General features: G+C 40.5%; 1 protein-coding gene across 4 annotated transcripts in view; it reads left to right on the top strand.

The window, feature by feature from the left end:
• The window catches only part of LOC145357750 (sickle tail protein homolog), a 567,669-nt gene that overhangs the window by 84,191 nt on the left and 465,114 nt on the right, over nt 1-18,364 (top strand). The window lies entirely within an intron of this gene.

Here is an 18,364-nt window from a genome sequence, read left to right on the forward strand (position 1 = left end):
TTTCCTCCCACAGTCTGAAAGACAAGCTGGTTAGGTGCATTGACCCGAACAGGTGCTGGAATATGAGGACTAGGGGAATTTCACAGTAGCTTCATTGCAGTGTTAATGGAAACCTTACTTGTAACTAATAAACTTTTTTTTTTACTTTAGATCTGCTGAGTTTTCAGCACTTTCTGTTCATATGTCAGTTAGGGTTTTATTATTGCCATGGGAGATTTTTGTAGATTGCAATGTGTTTCTAAATTTTGGCATCAGGTGAATAAAATTATTGCTGCCTTTTTCACTTGTCTTAATATCCTCGACACTTTGAACTGTGTACCCAGATCATTTTCATCAAAGCATAATGATATCACTGATCAGGAGGACCCATCAGAAATTTGGTCACTTGCTACCTACAATTTTGCATCTTTTAAACTTAATGAATGGAACCAACAGCTTGTGGTTGTGTTTTTAACAAATGGTTCTGGCAAGTACACGTCTTGATGTTACATGTGCATGTCTTAATGTAGTTGATGTTCTCAATATAAGATGTTGAATGGGATGGATAGGATAGAGGTGGAGAGGCTCTTCCCGCTCAGAAAGGACAGTAGGACTAGAGGGCACAGCCTCAGGATAAAGGGGGGGTGGTTTAGAATGGAGTTGAGGAGGAACTTCTTCACTCAAAGGGTGGTGAATCTCTGGAATTCTCTGCCCGTTGAGGTGGTGGAGGCTGCCTCGCTAAATATTTTTAAGACGCGGGTCGATAGGTTTTGATAGGCAAGGGGATTAAGGGTTATGGGGAGAGGGCGGGAATGTGGAACTGAGCCACAACAGATCAGCCATGATCTTATTGAATGGCGGGGCAGGCTCGAAGGGCTAGATGGCCTACTCCTGCTCCTATTTCTTATGTTCTTATGTTCAATATATGATCAGAGGGTGTTTTCAATATATGATCGGGGGACAATGTTTGAGGGACTGGATGGAGTGCTATGCATTAAAAAGAGAAAATAGGAAGCTAATGAATTTTGACTGTGCAGTAGTGTTGACAGCGAAGACCATGATGGAGGGTGAACATGGAAATCACATCTATTAAACATTAGAAAGTTGATGTGAAAGGGGAATTGGATGGATCTTTTTACTTGGGCTAATAAACTTGTTGAATATGTTATTAGGAATGCCATTGAAGCAGATGGCAGTGGTTTGAGGAAACTGGTTTAATGTTTTGGTGAGAAAAATGTTTATGATATAGGATAAGGCAAGCAGGTGGAATGATGACCTAATAAGGCTTGTTGAAGTGAGTGGCTTTGTTGTGTTTTTTTTCTTACAGCTTGCATTCTGCAAGATAATTTGCCTGATTTCACCTTCATTATTGGCTTTGCTTTTATTAAGTTATCATTCTGAGTTCATTTAAAAAGGTTAAATTTATGATGCATTTCAAAGTTGGTCTTTTATAGCACTGGTGTTTGGTAAATTAGCTCTTGATGAACCCCACTGGGGATATGCATGAGTACTATGTGAACTGTAAAAATTATGATCCTTGACTGGATCTAGGGCAGCACACTGGAGCAGTGGTTAGCACTGGACCTCAGCAAGAACCTCTTTCAGAGAGTCACTACAGATTCAATGGGCTGAATGGCCCCCTTACACACTGTAAGGATTCTATTATTCTAGACCAGACTCCCAATTTTTGGTCAGATCCAGCTAGGGACTGATAACATTTTGTTTAAAGTGGACAAAGTTTGAAATTCAGAATACGTGCTCAGGTGATAAAGCCACAAGACTCCATGGATTTGAACCAACAAGATCAAAAAATAAAACAAAAAATGTCTATCATATATACTCTCAACATTCAGGGTTAATATGAAGTACATGTCAACTAATGGACAAGCTGTGGCCACGCACACCACACTGCTCAATAATTAGCAAATCCCACAGAATTTTTAACAACCCACTCGGACATCAGTGACTACCTGTGAGTCAACCAGTCTTGTTGAAACTGTCTACCTCATGAGGGATACCAAACTTTCTGCTTTTGAAAATCAAGCCTTCAAATTTTTTTCAAAGCCGCTCCCAGTTTGGACTGCCTAAATGACTATACCCCTTTCCAGGATTTCAACCTTGTGTCATGAAATTCCATTCCCCTGGATTTTCAAGTTTGCAATTCAGCCTCTACTTATTGTTGCAATTTCAATTCTTTAATAGCAGGCTAGCTTCACCGGGCTAGCACTACCCCAGATTGCACCAAGCTCCAATCTCCCTTGCCACACAAAGCTACAAATGGCTCCCAGGGCTTCTTCTGAGTCCCAACTATTTCTTGCATGGAGTCAGAGACCTTCTGTCATTTTCCCAGTTCCCAGGACTTCTCCTGAGCTCTAACTGTTCAAGCTTATCAAGTGCTCTTGGGTCTTCTCCTGACCTCCACTACACAGAGCCAGCTAACAGCATTACCTTTTTCTGCTTGGAGTCTACTAACAGCAGCTCTTTTTTTTGGTACAGCCTCTTTTTCCCTCTTGCAGAACATACATTCCCTCAGCAAACACACAGATATATTGAAACCCTAGAACTTCCTTAAACTCTACCCTTCTCCATGATGAAGCAACCTTCCAAGCCCACAGAATGCTTTTAATGTAATTGTAGTTTTAACTTCCCCAATAAAGCAAATTTCTGGGTTACATTTCTTTGTAAATAGTGTAGACACCTCAGGGAATTCTCCAATTTGGAACAAAGCTTAATGGCAGGCTTGGGGAGTACTTTCCAGTGTGAAAGACTGACAGGGAATCGCACTACATCTTCTGGCCCCTGCGTATTTAATTATGCATGTGAGGGTTTTATGTCATCATCTGTGGTGGGGCGGGCTTCATGGCATGCATCCTGCCGTCATACATGAGCACCATATTTAAAAGACACCCAATTTCACTGCCCCATTTGAAGAAAGAAAGACGGGTGCCCTGGGACAACCAGTGGCTGGAAGATGCACATTCTCAAAGATTCTGAACCTGGAACATCCACCCGATAGGTATACTCCCCCACTGCTGTGATGTTCCAGGCTCACTGACAGTCTCCTTCCTGAACTCCAGAGACAGCCCCAGCCTGACTTTTGCATTCCTCGTTGGTCCAAACATGTTCTGGACTGGTGTATTTTCTTGATGGGGGTGGGGGGTGGTTTCTGGTTTGTACTTCATCTGCATCCCATTAGTAAATTGATTTCATGCTCGCCTCCAGCGGGATTCCTGATCCACTATGGGGGTGGGGGGGGTGGGCGACTTTTAGCTATTAATCCCATAACCTTCAAGCTACTTTAGCTGCATTTATCCTTTATTTTAAACAGTACATTAATCTTCCTCGTAACTAAAAATTACCTCAAAATATTGCTATGACCCATGAACAAAATATAAATAGAGTCTTGGATTCATGAAAAGTTCTGACTGATCACCATATGGATTTAAAGACCTTTCCTTTCTGACAATTTTAGTCCTAGAGAAAAAATATTGTTTATTTAAGTGTGTTTATTAGTCATGAGTAGATTTACATTAACACTACAATGAAGTTACTGTGAAAATCCCCTAGTCTCCAATTCCGATGCCTGTTCGGGTACACTGAGGGAGAATTTTGGCACGGTCAGTGCAGCTAACCAACATGACTTTCGGACTTTTTTCCCGCACTACTACTTTTGGAAGTTTCAAATGAGATATTTAAGGGTAAAGCAACTAAATGATAGAATGCATTTAGTTTAGTGTGGTTCCAATTTAGAACTATTCTAGACTTGCCCATTCCTTAGTACTATGTTGAGTTGATCAGGTCATTCTGGTCCATCTCTGTTTAAATGATTATCCTGTGTAATGGAATGGAAATTTTGAAAGAAAACGAAAATTTTAGCCGGTCTCTGTTGAAAAGTAGCATTTTTTTTTACTCTTCCTTTGAAGCATCAAAGAAAATTTAAGGATTGTGATTTTAAAAAGAAACTAAAGAAAGCTCATGTGCCTAAAGAGTGTACGAAGTGCTACCTGACACCCTGACTTCATGGTAGTGCTTTACGTATACTTGAAGTACTTTATACTTAGTATATTGCATTAATATTGGAGTAGCTGCTGCAGTAACAACCACCATGCTTTATATTGTGGGATGACTTTTCAACTCTTTCAGCTTAAAATATCTGAGCATGTAAAAACTTGTGCAGATATGGTTGTTTCCGAATTATGAGCAGCAACTATTTCACAGTGCAAATACTATTGTCAATGTTTGGAAATAGGCCAGTTAGGCCAAGGAGAATTTATTACCTTTCCTTAACTGGAAACCTCTAAATCCACTGGAAGCAATGTTATTTTTTCATTATCTCTAACAATGAATAGATTGATACCAGTTGATAGCACTGTTACAGAGATGTGCAGGTATGTGTGTATTGATGGGGGAGGGAGTTTTTGATGTGTGTGTGTGTGTTATGGAGTGGAAGAGAGAGGATTTGACAGTCTCTGCTGATCTGTGTTCATGTCAGGTGGGGGGAGGGCAGCAAGTGTTAGTGGAGGCAAAACAAACAGAGGCCACTCCTGTATCCAATTCAAAAATCTGTATCAGAAGTTTCTCTTCAATTCTTTATGGAGAGCTAAACAAGTTCCAAGAGACTCAGGTAAGTTTAATTTTATTCCAGTATGTTACCTGCCTTTTTGCCATGATCTTGTATCCAGACAGAAGGACCACACAAAGTCAGTTCTCACCCATCACCGTTTGGAACCCTGACTCACAGGTTAATCAACTTCTGAGGGAAAGTAAATTTTGCCTCAGTGAAAACTAATTTTCCGCAACCTTGGTTTGAATGATTGCCTCAAATTCTGCATTAATAACATAGAGGTGGAAGTAATGATGTAATGTCCTTAATCATTTTAAGACTTGAATCAAAAACCCTCCCATTTTATTCCTCTTTTTAACCTGCGCTTAACCCTCTCTCCACTTGCATTGTCTGTACCTGTTAAGACTTGCATTCCAACCATTATCTTGTAATTGAGCTTGTGTCTATATTTGATAAAAGCAAATTACTGCGGGTTATGGAATCTCAATGCAAACTGGAGAAACAACATCTCATCTTCCAGGCTTGGCACTTTACAGCCTTCTGGTCTCAATATCAAATTCAACAACTTCTTCAGATGATTTGCTCCACCCCGCCTCAGCCCCCTTTTTGTTTTCATTCTATTTTATTTAATTTTTTACTGTTCTGTACCTTTTTATTTCTTTATTGTCGTTCTTCATTTGTCTTCCTCTCATTTTTTTCCCCCTTCCCTAACCTTTTCTCCCCCCCGTTTCCTCTTTCTCTATATTCTACCTCTGTCCCATTCCACAATTCCCCCCCCTCCCCATTTCCAGCTATTAGCAGTCTTTTCCCCAAGTTTCTGTGGCTATGACTTCATTCCCATCTTTCATTCCCTCCCCCTGCAATATAAATATCTCTCACTTTCTATGCCTTTTAGCTTTGAAAAAGGGTCATCTGGACTCAAAATGTCAGCTCTTTTCTCTTTTTACAGATGCTGCCAGACCTGCTGAGATTTTCTAGTGTTTTGTTTTTTCGGTTTGTGTCTGTATGTGCCCTGTTTATGAACCAAATCCTCCACTCACCTGATGAAGGGGCAGCACTCTGACAGCTTGTGCTACCAAATAAACCTGTTGGACTTTAACTTGGTGTTGTGATACTTCTTGCTGTGCCCACCCCAGTCCAACACCAGCATCTCCACATCATTTTATTCTCCTGCAGCAAATCCAAAGCCAAGATGTGAGCATTTGTGAAACATGGGTTTGTGCCTGGAAGCGAAACACCATTGTCTTATTCAAGACCTGCATCAAAGCAAAAGTGTCTTTATTGAAGAGTGTGTGTGTGTGTGTGTGTGTGTGTGTGGTCTATTTGTGTGTACTGTATTTGTGAACCCTCATAAAACTATTGAACTTTTTTCTGAAAACCAGATAGCATTAAATAGCATTTAATGAGTGCGCCTGCCAAACCTTTCCTGTTGGACAGGTAAAAACGTAAGCAAAAACGTTGAGTGGGGTTCTCTGGCCGTCCAAGCCAGTGGGTTAATCTGGCTCTGCTGTAGTGAATGGAGATTTGACTGGAGAGCACCAAATTCTCTGTCCTCGCTGGCAGTGGTGTGCGGGATGCATATGACCAGAGAATTCAGGCCAACTTGTGTCACTTTATTAGGTTGAAGGTGCACACGATTAGAGTTGTACAAAGAATAAAGAAAAGTACAACACAGGAACAGGCTGTTCGGCCCGCCAAGCCTGTGCTGACCATGACGCCCTAATTAAACTTAAAAAATCTTCTGCCCTTAGTCGGTCCATATCCCTCTATTCTCTTCCTGTTCATATACCCATCCAGATGCCTTTTAAATGTTGCTAATGCACCTGCTTCCACCGCCTCCTGGGGCAGCACAATCTAAGCACCCACCACTCTCTGCTTGAAAAACTTTCCACGCATATCTTCCTTAAACTCAGTGCCCCAACTGATGAAGGCAAGCATGCCATATGCCTTCTTAATCATATTGGTCACCTTTGCCACTTTAAGGAAACTGTGGACCTACATGGCCAGATCCCTCTGTATTGTGTTTGTTAAACTATGTTGTACTTTGCAGTTAAAGTGAATTTTTAAGTTCTTGACCTAAGGGGATTTACCAGAGGTTTTTTTTTGAAGGTGTTACTCTCCTCCTCCTCCTCCTCCTCCTCCTCCTCCTCCTCCTCCTCCTCCTCCTCCTCCTCCTCCTCCTCCTCCTTCCCCTCCCCCCCCTCCCCCCCCCCCCCCCCCCCCCCAAATGTGGTAACTTTTCTTGAATTCACTTGAAGATGAGAACATAAGAAAGAAGAACAGCAGTAGGCAATGTGACCCCTGAAGCCTGCTCTGCCATTCAATAACATTGTGGATGATCTGACTGTGACCTTAACTCCAATTTTCTCCCATGTGGATCAAAAATCTGTCTAACTTAGCTTTGACTATGTTTAATGACCTAATCTTCACTGCTGTTTGGAGTAGAGAATTCCAAAGATCACCAAGCTCCTGCAAGATGAAATTCCTCTTCATTTCCATCCGAAATGGGAGAACACTTATTTTTAAATTGTGCCACATCCCCAGTTCTGGCTTACCCCATAAGGGGAAGCATTCAGCATCTAATCTATCAAGCCCCCTCAGTGTCATATGATTAAACAAGATCACTCTCATTTTGCTTAGCTCCAATGAGTATAGGCACAACCTAGTTAACCTTTCCTCGTAAGACAAGCTTTTTGCCCCAGCAGTCAACCAAGACAACTTTCTTTGAACTGCCCCAACTCAAGGAAGGAGGCCAAAAGTGTAAGTAGTACTCTTGGTACAGTGTTATCAATCTCCTCAACAGCTGTTGGAAGATTTCCTACTTTTTATACTCCACACTCCTGCAATCAAGGCCAATCAATTTGCCTTCCTAATCACTTACTAACTTTTCCTTGCACGACAAGAAATTAGCAAGAATTTGAAGATCCATCTGTACCACTGCATTATCCATTCTGTTTCCACTTCTACTCATCCCGCCAATCTCGCATGATATGCCATCTGCCCAATATTTGCCCACTCACTTAACCTATCTATATCCTTTGATAGAGTCTGTCCTCCTACATCTGCAGGTTCCCCTTTATCCACCCTGCCTGTTATTCCCTAGAAGAACTTCAGTAAATTTATCAAACATAATTTCCCTTTCACAAAACTATGTTGACTCTGCCTGATTGTATTGTGATTTCCTATTGTCCCATTATTATTTCCTGAACAATATTTTCCCTCAGACAGAAGTTAGGCTAACTGGCCTGTAATTTCCATCTTTCTGTCTCCATCTTTTGACTGAGTATTGTTGTTTTCCATCCAATCAGATCTTTTATGAATCTAGAGGAATTTTGTAAGTTTACAACAAATGCATCCACTATCCCCCTACCACTTCTTTTAAGAACCTCGGAATTAAGCTCCATAACTTTTCCTAGTACTTTTTCTCCAGTGATAATTGGTTTAAATTACTCTCTCCCCTTTACCCATGAATTTATTTCAATAATCTTGGGATGCTTGATGTGTCTACTACAATGACGACAGATTTTTATTTGAAACCAGGCCTAAACGTTGTTACTAATTATGAATGAATCTTATTTTATTCCACTTGAAGGGTGAGAAGCTGTCACAATTTTCATCATATTCTGCATCTAGTATATACATATTACACAAACCTGACAAGCAGGAAAAGACTTGTTGATTGAGCATATTGCACACTGACATGATCTCGCGCTCTCTCTCTGACTCCCTCAGGAGATCAAGACCAGTCCAGTCAATCACGTAGACTAGGTCTCATCTATAAAGACACTTCTATCTAATGCTATCTCTGACCTGATCAAGAGTTGACTCTCTCAACTGTTGTATGGATTTTTGTCATTTGTATACTTATTTACCATTTACCCAACTCTGCTATCCAGAACAGCAAGGATTACGCAGTGAACCATAACAGTCCCAGGATCGATCCCTGGGGGAAACCACTAGTTAGTTACATGCTTCCAGGCTGAACTTCTGTTGATTTTACAAAATTTTAGCTGTGGGATTTAAGCCAATTTCTAAATCTAACTTGTTAATAAACCTAGTGAGAGGCATTTTTTTTTATGTAAAGCTTTTTCAAAGCTCAAATAGACAATGTCAGATCCAGTCTCCCTTGCTCAATGTAACAATGACTTCTTAAAAAAAACACAATCATTTTTTAAAAGCCATGTTGCTAATAATATAATGCTGTAGGTTTGTATTGTGCAGGATATATAGTTATTAGTATAAACTCAGGCTTCCCCAGGTCATGCCAGTTAGCTTTCTGGTAGGAAGGTGGATGTAGATGAGTAGCCTAACTTATTGATACGGAATTCATATTCTTGAACCATCCCATGTAAGGAGACTCCAGTTGCAGTGGAGGTAATCTTAGCTGACCACTCAACAAAAGGAATGTATTGTAGATGACACCACCATCTGAATTATACAACATAGTCTACAAAACCAACTTATTTTGTGTAACAAATTATCCAATAGGGATTCATGAGGGAGATTGGATCTCAAACAAGAGCTTGAAGAAAAGTTAGGGCAGATGACTAAAATTGTGGAAGGTGTACAGTAGTTCCAGAGCTATAATGAGTGCAAAGTTTAAACTGTTTCTCCTATCTTTCCAACCTCAGCAAAGTTCTACAAGACTGTAAAGAGATTCAGAAAAAGAGAATGGAGAGAATGTTCCTGTCCCACTCACAATGGAGGGGGGAACCATGGAAATATCTGTTGACCTCAGGCGGGGTTTTCCAGTTTTGGGGAAAACACAGCCAGAAAATCCTGCCCAATCTATATATTTTTTAAATCATTCTTGCGGAGAAACGGGAGCCAGGTGGAGATTTGCATGGACGACTGAGTGAAACTTTGTGTCATATGGATTATTTTGACTTGATATAGGGGGCAGCTAATAAACAGGGCATAGGAGTTAAGAGTCATGGAATAGGCCTTTGTATCACTCTGCGCTCCATCTCCGTGACATCGCCCTTTTATCTTTCCATTCTCGGCTGTCCAGTGTTGATGTGGTGTACTTGGATTTCAAAAAGGCCTTGATAAGATGCCACATCAAAGGTTCTTACCTCAAATCAGAATTAATGCTGCGGGGGTAACATATCAGCATTGATAGAGGATTGGTTAGCTAGCAGAAAGAGAGTAGGAATAAATAGGTCCTTTTTGGGTTAGCAAGCTGCAGCTGGTAGAATTTAACTTTACTTAATAAATATGGAATTGAAAACTAGGCTGGAATTTTACTGGTATACCCACCCTGATTTTGGGGATGGGCAAGGCTCGCAGAACGGCATTCGCTGTGGGCCTCAGGTGGAATCATACGAGCCTCTGAGGGAAGTGCTGGTAAAATTCTGCCCCTAGCCTCAGTAATAATGACCATGACACCATTGTTGATTATTGTAAAAACCTAACCGGCTCATTGTGAGGAATGCTCATTAAGTAAGAGTAGCACTGTTGTGTGCATACATTTTGATTGTGAATTTTGAATTGGCGATAGTTGATTAAATTTGCATATTAAAACATACTTGGAACATGAGAATAAGCAGTTGATGGTACTTGCGAGAATAAATGAAATTACTTTGTAGTGTCTTTTAAATTTGGCAAATATAAGTCATAAGATGACCCAAGCTTTGAGAAATCTCAAGACAAAAGATTGTAGGAATTAATTAATCATATTAGTACTTGTGTACCTTGTTGCTATATTTTCAAGCACCAGCTAGAATGAGAACTCCTGGTGAGATTATGACATTGTGTAAGAAATGGGATTGAAGCTGCTGAAATTAAAATGTTGACTTAAGGTGCATCCACATCATATATTGTGTATATGCCATGTTCGTACAAGTGTTAAAATTATAAATATGCTCTCGGTGTAAATGTAATACACATTATTAATGGGAAAAATGGCTTGCAATTACTAATGGGAACAGAGCTAAAGTCAATGTGCAGTAAGTCAGAAGCCAAACGTGCTTTGTTGAATTCTTGTTATCCTGCATGCACAGTGTTATTAGCACATTTCTCCTTATCTATCATCGTTCACCTGATTTCCTGACTAATATGTATTAAGGCAGTTGTGATAAGTTTTCTCTTGCCTACTTAAATTTAACTGACCTGCAGATTGGTACATTTGAGTGGAATTTGTTGGACTTTTTAAAATTTAAAAATCTTATAAAATATGACCGTAATTGAGGTTCAGTGCATTAGGACTTTCATATGGAAAGTGGAGGACTCTTAACATGAATGGGCCAGGAGAGAAATTGGTACGTTCTACAGAGATAAATCTCCAGGAATTAGCAAGGAGTAAATTTAGGAAAGAGCAAGGTAAGGGGACAGGAGATTACAGCTTTGTGGCTGAACACTTGCCCAGACGTAATTGCTTCAAGACCTGTTCCTTCAACATCTCTGTTGCTGTCTGACTACACTTTACATTCCAGTGGTCACTACGTCAATTAAGATGATGATGGTCCTCTTTTCTGAAAAAACCACATTGGTAACAAGATTCAAGGTTCACTGGCCTTGACTGCCTGCATTACACTCATGTTCAGGTATATTTGAACCACATTAACAATTATCAAAACCTTTTTTAAATCCAGAGGATGCATCAATGTTTTGCAATCACATTTATCTGGAGTTGAATCAGTTTAGCAGGTTTGTATGTTAATGCTGCTTTTATGAATAATGCTGTTTTTCACTATATTCTAATTGCTTTATGGAGCTCTTGTCTTTTGACTTGTGACCGTATAATATAAAATTCATTGTGCCCAATGCATCTCAAAGAAATGCAAAGTTGCACTGATACAGTTTGGATTGTGTCAGAACAAGAAATAGGATTTTATCAGAAAAATTACATTGCACTTGGAATAAAGACCCTGTAAATGTCAGGACACAGTTTTATTGAGAACATGGTTTGGTGCAAACTTGCAAAATTAATTTCTTTAATTTTACTTTCAAGTGGTTGAAAAATCTAATTCCTTTAAAGAATGTAATAGTAATATGTAGATCTACAAATGGACGCACGAATTAAGAGCAGAAATAGGCCTTTTGTCCCCTTGAGTCTGCTCTCCACCTGATAAGACCATGGTTGATCTGAGTTTGGACTCAACTCCACTTCACTGCCTAATCTTTATAACCCTTCATCTCCCTTGTCAAACCAGAGTCTATCTAACTCTGCCCTAAGAATATCCAATGATCTTGCCTCCTCCACTCTCTTGATAAGAATTCCACATATTTCAAGAAAATTTGTCCAAGAAAATTCTGGGATGTTATTTGCCTCTTCCACAATGAATAGAGGCACAAAATATCTGTGCAACGCACCTGCCTTTTCCTTATTTTCTGTTGTTAATTCCCTTGACTCCTCTAGAGAACCCTCACTTACTTTAGTTACTCTTTTCCTTTTTAAGTATCTGAAGAACTTCTTATTATCTCTTCTTGTATTTCTGGCTTTTTCTCGAATATTAATTTCTCCTGCTTCTTTTAGTCATTCTTTGCTTTTTATATGCTGTCCAATCTTCTGGCCTGATATGAATCTGCAAAATTGTACGCTTTTTCTTTCGATACGATATTATCTTTAACTTTTTTAGCTAGGCGCGGATGGTGTATCCTTCCTGTAGAGTCTATCTTTCCTTACTGGAATGAATCTTTGCTCAGCCTTACAAAAAATCTCCTTAAAAGCATGTAACTGCATCTCTGCCCCTTAACCCAATTTCCCAGTTCATCTGTGCTAGCTGTGTCATCATACCCTTATAATTGCCTTTATTTAAGTTCAAAGCACTAGCCTTGGACACAATCATCTCTGCCTCACACTGAATGCAAAATTCAATCATGTTCTGATCATTGCTTTCAAGGGGTATCTTTACAATGAGATCATGAGTTAATCCTGCTTCATTGTACATTACCAGGTCTAGAATAGCCTGCAGTCTGCTTGACTAGGACATGCTGCTCTAAGAAATTGCCCCAAAAACACTCAAACTCATCCTCCAGACTTTCTTTGACAATCTGATGTGTCCAGTTAAATGTGGATCAAAATCACCCATGACTGCTGCCGTACCTTTCTCACAAGGTTCCCCCTCCCCAAACTTACTTAATCATATACACTTGCCTTACAGTGCAGTTACTGTTAAGGGGCCTGTAAAATACTCTCACATGTGACTTCTTGTTTCTGCTTACCAAAATTGCTTCTATATCTTCATCTTTAGAACAAAGGTCAAGTCTCTCCAGTCTGCTAAAATCATCCTAAATTAATAGAGCTACCCCAACTCCTTTTCCTTAAATTTCACATACTCTTGAATATTCAGATCCAAACCTCTCTGATCCTGCAGCCAAGTCTCTCTCATAGTTATCAGATCATACATCTTTTTTTGATTGAACTGACATGAATGCTCCACTCATTTAGATATGAAGTCCTTGGTTCTTTTTACTATATCTGTAACCTCAAACTTTATCTGCTGGCATTGAATGGCTTGATCCTTCCTGCCATACTCTGATTATCATTGCCCTTATTATTAACTTACTGTCTTGTCTTGTTTTGTCTTGTCCTCCCACTGCAAGTTCCTCTCCAGCCCAGGGAAGATGTCTGAACCCTGACACCAGTTGACAACACTCTCTCTCTGATGTAATGAACTGTTACCCCATTTGTCTACACTGTCTTCTCCTATCACTACATTCCTGTTCATGGCTTTCTTTACTACAGCATCATGGTCAATTTGCTTATCCACGCTGTAGCCCCTGCTTTTGTCCAAATGAGGTTCAAGGACCTCAAATCTGCTCAAGGCTGAGGCTCCTCCATGTCTACCTTCTGGACCCCCGTATCTGCTGCAGTCAACGTAAATGTTCTTTCTTCCTGTTGCAACACAGGAAGCAAAAGACTCACGATTTTACTTGCCCTGGATTGCTTGTGTGTTCAGCCTTGTGTATGATTGGGGCAGGGGGGCACGATGGAGGCCAGTGATCAGGTGGGACGGTAATATCTAGAGAGATGGGGAGTGAGAGATCTCTGTGTACTGTCTGCACTTGCGCAGAACACTAAGAAATCATTGCATGTGCAATGGTGCCCTCTAGCTTTGAGTAGCTGGCTTTCTGGCGTGAATAGACTCCATCCACTCCTGCTACTGGCACGATTCACATTTTGTGTACTAAGTGCCATAAGGTTCTGCCTGAGAGCTTGCCAAAAAAAGGGTGCAATTTTCTCCTGTATTCATGCTTGTTCGGCACTTGGAATTTTTTTGGTAAGATTCTTCAACTTCAGATGTATTTGTCTTGAATTGCACTGATGTCCATCAGCTCCCACATTCTGCAGCTGCAGCACATCATGTGTCCTAACATCTTTATCATATTTTAATTAATTTTTTATTACATTTTAATTAATTCCCTTTTGTCCTTCCGATTTGTATATTATTGTTATTTATGAAGTGTTCTTCTGGCCCTGATTTGTAACTTCCCTAGCTTTAGGTAAGATGAATAGGAAATACTCACCAGCGAATCATCTACCTTTTTGAGTCGCAAAAACCCAGCCTGCAAGTGCAGCAGGTGGTCAGGAAGGCGAATGGGATGCTGGCCTTCATAGCGAGGGGGATTGAATATAAAAGTAGGGAGGTCTTGCTGCAGCTGTATAGGGCATTGGTGAGGCCGCAGCTGGAGTACTGTGTGCAGTTTTGGGCGCCGCACCTGCGCAAGGATATTTTGGCCCTGGAGGGAGTGCAGAGGAGGTTTACTAGGCTGATACCGGAGTTGAGGGGGTTGAGCTATGAGGAGAGGCTGAATAAACTAGGCTTGTACTCGTTAGAGTTTAGAAGAATGAGGGGAGATCTCATTGAGACGTATAAGATGATGAATGGGATGGATAGGATAGAGGTGGAAAGACTCTTCCCGCTCAAAAAAGACAGTAGGACTAGGGGGCACAGCCTCAAGATAAAGGGGGGGCGGTTCAGAACGGAGTTGAGGAGGAACTTCTTCACTCAAAGGGTGGTGAATCTCTGGAATTCTCTGCCCGTTGAAGTGGTGGAGGCTGCCTCGCTAAATATTTTTAAGAAGCGGGTTGATGGGTTTTTGATAAGAGAGGGGATTAAGGGTTATGGGGAGAGGGCGGGAAAGTGGAACTGAGCCACGACAGATCAGCCATGATCTTATTGAATGGCGGGGCAGGCTCGAAGGGCCAGATGGCCTACTCCTGCTCCTATTTCTTATGTTCTTATGTTCTTATGTTCTTATTTTTCCTTGTGATGTCCCCCTATCTTAAACACTGGTTCTAACTGGTTACACATTATCTCCACTGCTCTCATTGTGTCCTGAGTGAAGTTATGCTCTCTGTTGCTGTGCTGTTAAGTCCATTGCTCCCACTGTTTTCTGAGTGAAGTCCTGCTCTCTCTTGTTGCCGTGAGCTCTGTCAACTCGTGCAGGAACCATAATGGACCATTACTAACAATAAATGATTTGAGCAGAAAATTCATAATTTATAATATAATTCTAATTGTTTGTTGACATGTGGCCTCATTTTGCTGTTTAAATTTGTTTCTATATTTTATTGACAAAATCAGTCTGTACATATATAGCTAATGCTGTATTGTAAACGGTTGCTCAAATGATCAAATATTTACTCTTTTGACATTTATACTTATATCCTCATTCAAATTTGAACTCCAAATCAGATGGCTTAATAGAAAAAAAAACAAATATCTAAGCTTAGGTTTATTTTCTCCTATGCGCATCTTTAAATTACTTCATACATTCACAGATGTCCAGATATTAAGGCTAGTTCTGCTCTTTAAGTGATCAAACTACAGTCAAGCCTTTATTATCCAGCATGCATGGGGAATGGGCAGTGCCGGTTAATCATCAATTCTGGTTAGTGAAGCGTTCTATTTACCAGCAGAACACTGTGCAATATTTGTAGCATGGATTAAAATGCAAGTACTCAAAGTAAAGAATTTTTTTTACCTATAATCTTCTAACAGTACTTACTGTAAAAACTAATAGTGTACATGTTCTGGATAACTTTGAAGTTGCTTTAAGTTGTAACGTGGCGACTTACATTAAGGGGATGTCAGAAATTCTGGTTAGAATTGATAAGAATGCCGGATAACAATGTTTGCTGTAATGTATTGAGGGAGGAATATGAAAAAGAGCCTGAAAAAATGTAAATACCCTTGAACTAGCTATATCCTTGTTTTCCTCCACAATTTAAGTATTCTATCCAAGGTGTGCGTGTGCTACTGTTCGTGATACAAATCTGCAAGAACAAACTTTGGTGTATTACCATTCAATTATCCCTCCTCATCATTAATTCCCTCTGTTCAATCTATGATGGTCTAACTGAGACCGGGAATTTGCTATCTGTGCAAACCTGACATTCCAAGGTACCAAAAGTTACCCCAAGCACATCTTTTTGACAAAGGGTCGTCTGGACTCAAAACATCAGCTCTTTTCTCTCCCTACAGATGCTGCCAGACCTGCTGAGATTTTCCAGCATTTTCTCTTTTGGTTTCAGCATCTTGTTCCTTTTTTAAAAAGGTCTTGCCACACCATTGATACCAGTGCAGAATCCATCTTTTACTGTGCATTAACTTTGATCTATTTATGCAGATCTCTAAACAGCTTCTTCATTTGTCCATCTATGCTTTTCTTGAGTGACATTCAAATTGTACTGGCTATTCCTTACTGATTTCCATCCAAGCAGTATTTTGTTGCCTCGAGAATCCTGCTGTAACAGAGGCTGATTAAAGAATGCTCTCAAAGTGTTTTCTAAAGCCTGTGTCACAAATTATTGAACTGCAGTAAAACACCTTACTTTGCCTGAGATGCCATAAATCCAGTGACGGTTCAGGAGTAGAAATTGAAGAGCCAAACATTACATTTGATTTGTTTGAATTTCCAGAGTACATAGAACATAGAACATTACAGCGCAGAACAGGCCCTTCGGCCCACGATGTTGCGCCGACCAGTTTTTTTTTAAAAAACACTGACCCACTAATCTAAACCAATCCCTTTTTCGTCCATAAACCTATCCACAGATCTCTTAAACGCCCCCAAACTAGGCGCATTTACAACCGCAGCAGGCAGGGCATTCCAATCCCTCACCACCCTCTGGGTAAAGAACCTACCCCTGACATCCGTCCTATAACTACCACCCCTTAATTTAAAGCCATGCCCCCTCGTGCTAGCATTCTCCATCCGAGGAAAAAGGCTATCACTATCCACCCTATCTAAACCTCTAATCATATATGTTTCAATAAGATCCCCAAAGAGTAGACCTTTTCTCTCAAAGTTACTGAGAAGGGCAAACTTGGCCGTCTTTACCTTAATGGAAATATTGTAGGTCAGCAATGCTATCTAATTCTGCAAATGCCTTTTCTAATCAAAAAAGTCTGCTAGATTAACCCACTCTGTACTTCTAGTGTCTCTTGATTTTTGTATTTAAATGGACAGTTCATTTTGTCTTCCAGTTTCATTCTTTATGGTTGCCAGATAAGGAAGAGCAGAAGTCCATTGTTCTCCTGTAATCTAAGGACTGCTGTTTCTATTGTATCTGCTGGTTGATGGTAGGGAATCTTTGGATGATGTCCTGGAAAATCCAGCTGTCTCCTTTTTTGGACATGGTTTAGTGCTATGTCCTCATTTTGGCATAGAGGATCACAGTCCTATTTTCACACTTTATCCTATTATTACCCTCTAGCATTCAACTTCACTTTACCTGAGAGTAACACCCAGTCTTAATTCTCCGTGTATAATTAGCTTGAATGTCACCTAGTAATACAGAATGCCCTCACTTTAAGTCACTCTGCTTAACATTGTTTCCCTTTAATGTTATTTATTCTTTTTTTTTAATGAGCTAGTCCCCTCCCCCGAGCACTACATTCAGATCTGAGCTCTCCTGGGAATACTGCTCCTCAGGCTCATGTCTTCTGAGACCAGTTGAGCTTCATGCTGCTCTGACATCACATTGCCATGTATGGATTTTTTTGACAGGTGGTATGAGTCCGGCATATGGGCCTGATAATGAGATGCTAATTTATTACAATAAGCTTCCTGACATTGAAAGGTGGGAAATACAGCCTGCCACTGATGGAATCATAGAATCCCTACAGTGCAGAAGGAGGACATTCGGTCCATCAAGCCTGCACCAACTCTGACAGAATATCTTACACAGGTCCTCTTCCCCTGCCCCATCCCTGTAACCCCACACACTTAGCAGGGCTAATCCATCTAACTTGTACATCTTGGGACACTAAGGGTCAATTTAGGTGGCCAATCCATTTAACCTGCACATCTTTAGGTTGTGGGAAGAAACCGGAGCACCCAGAAGAAACCCATGAGAGAAAAACGTGCAAACTCCACACACACAGTCTCCCAAGGCTAGAATTGAACCTAGGTCCCTGCCACCGTGAGGCAGGAGCGCGAATCACTGCACTCGGGGATGATTGCTTCCTGTTTTTACATTGAGATTAAATGTGAAATTGGACTTCTCGGGATATTTTCTGCTCATATCGCTAAACCCACCCAGTTCAAATGGGAGCGGAAAATCCTGATTTTAGTATATTGCATAAAATTACACAGAACATGCAGCACAGTCCAATAGTCTGTATTGTGTACTCAAGCATTCTGCCATTGAGTCTACCTCATATATGCCTTGCTTGCTCCACAAAACAGGTCAGATTGAAATTGAATCCAATTCATGGTCCCCACAAAAGAGACATACTACATCCAAGCAGGCAAGAACAAGTATTAGACCTGATCTCATCTTGATCCTACACTCAATCTTAGCCAAAAGGCTGAGAGAAGCATTTTGCATCTCATCTGAAAGATGGCACATGAAATGGTGCAGCATTT

The sequence above is a fragment of the Carcharhinus amblyrhynchos genome, chromosome 2 (genome assembly GCF_965287045.1).
Source record: "Carcharhinus amblyrhynchos chromosome 2, sCarAmb.v2.hapA, whole genome shotgun sequence".
In the NCBI taxonomy this organism is placed as follows: Eukaryota; Metazoa; Chordata; class Chondrichthyes; order Carcharhiniformes; family Carcharhinidae; genus Carcharhinus; species Carcharhinus amblyrhynchos.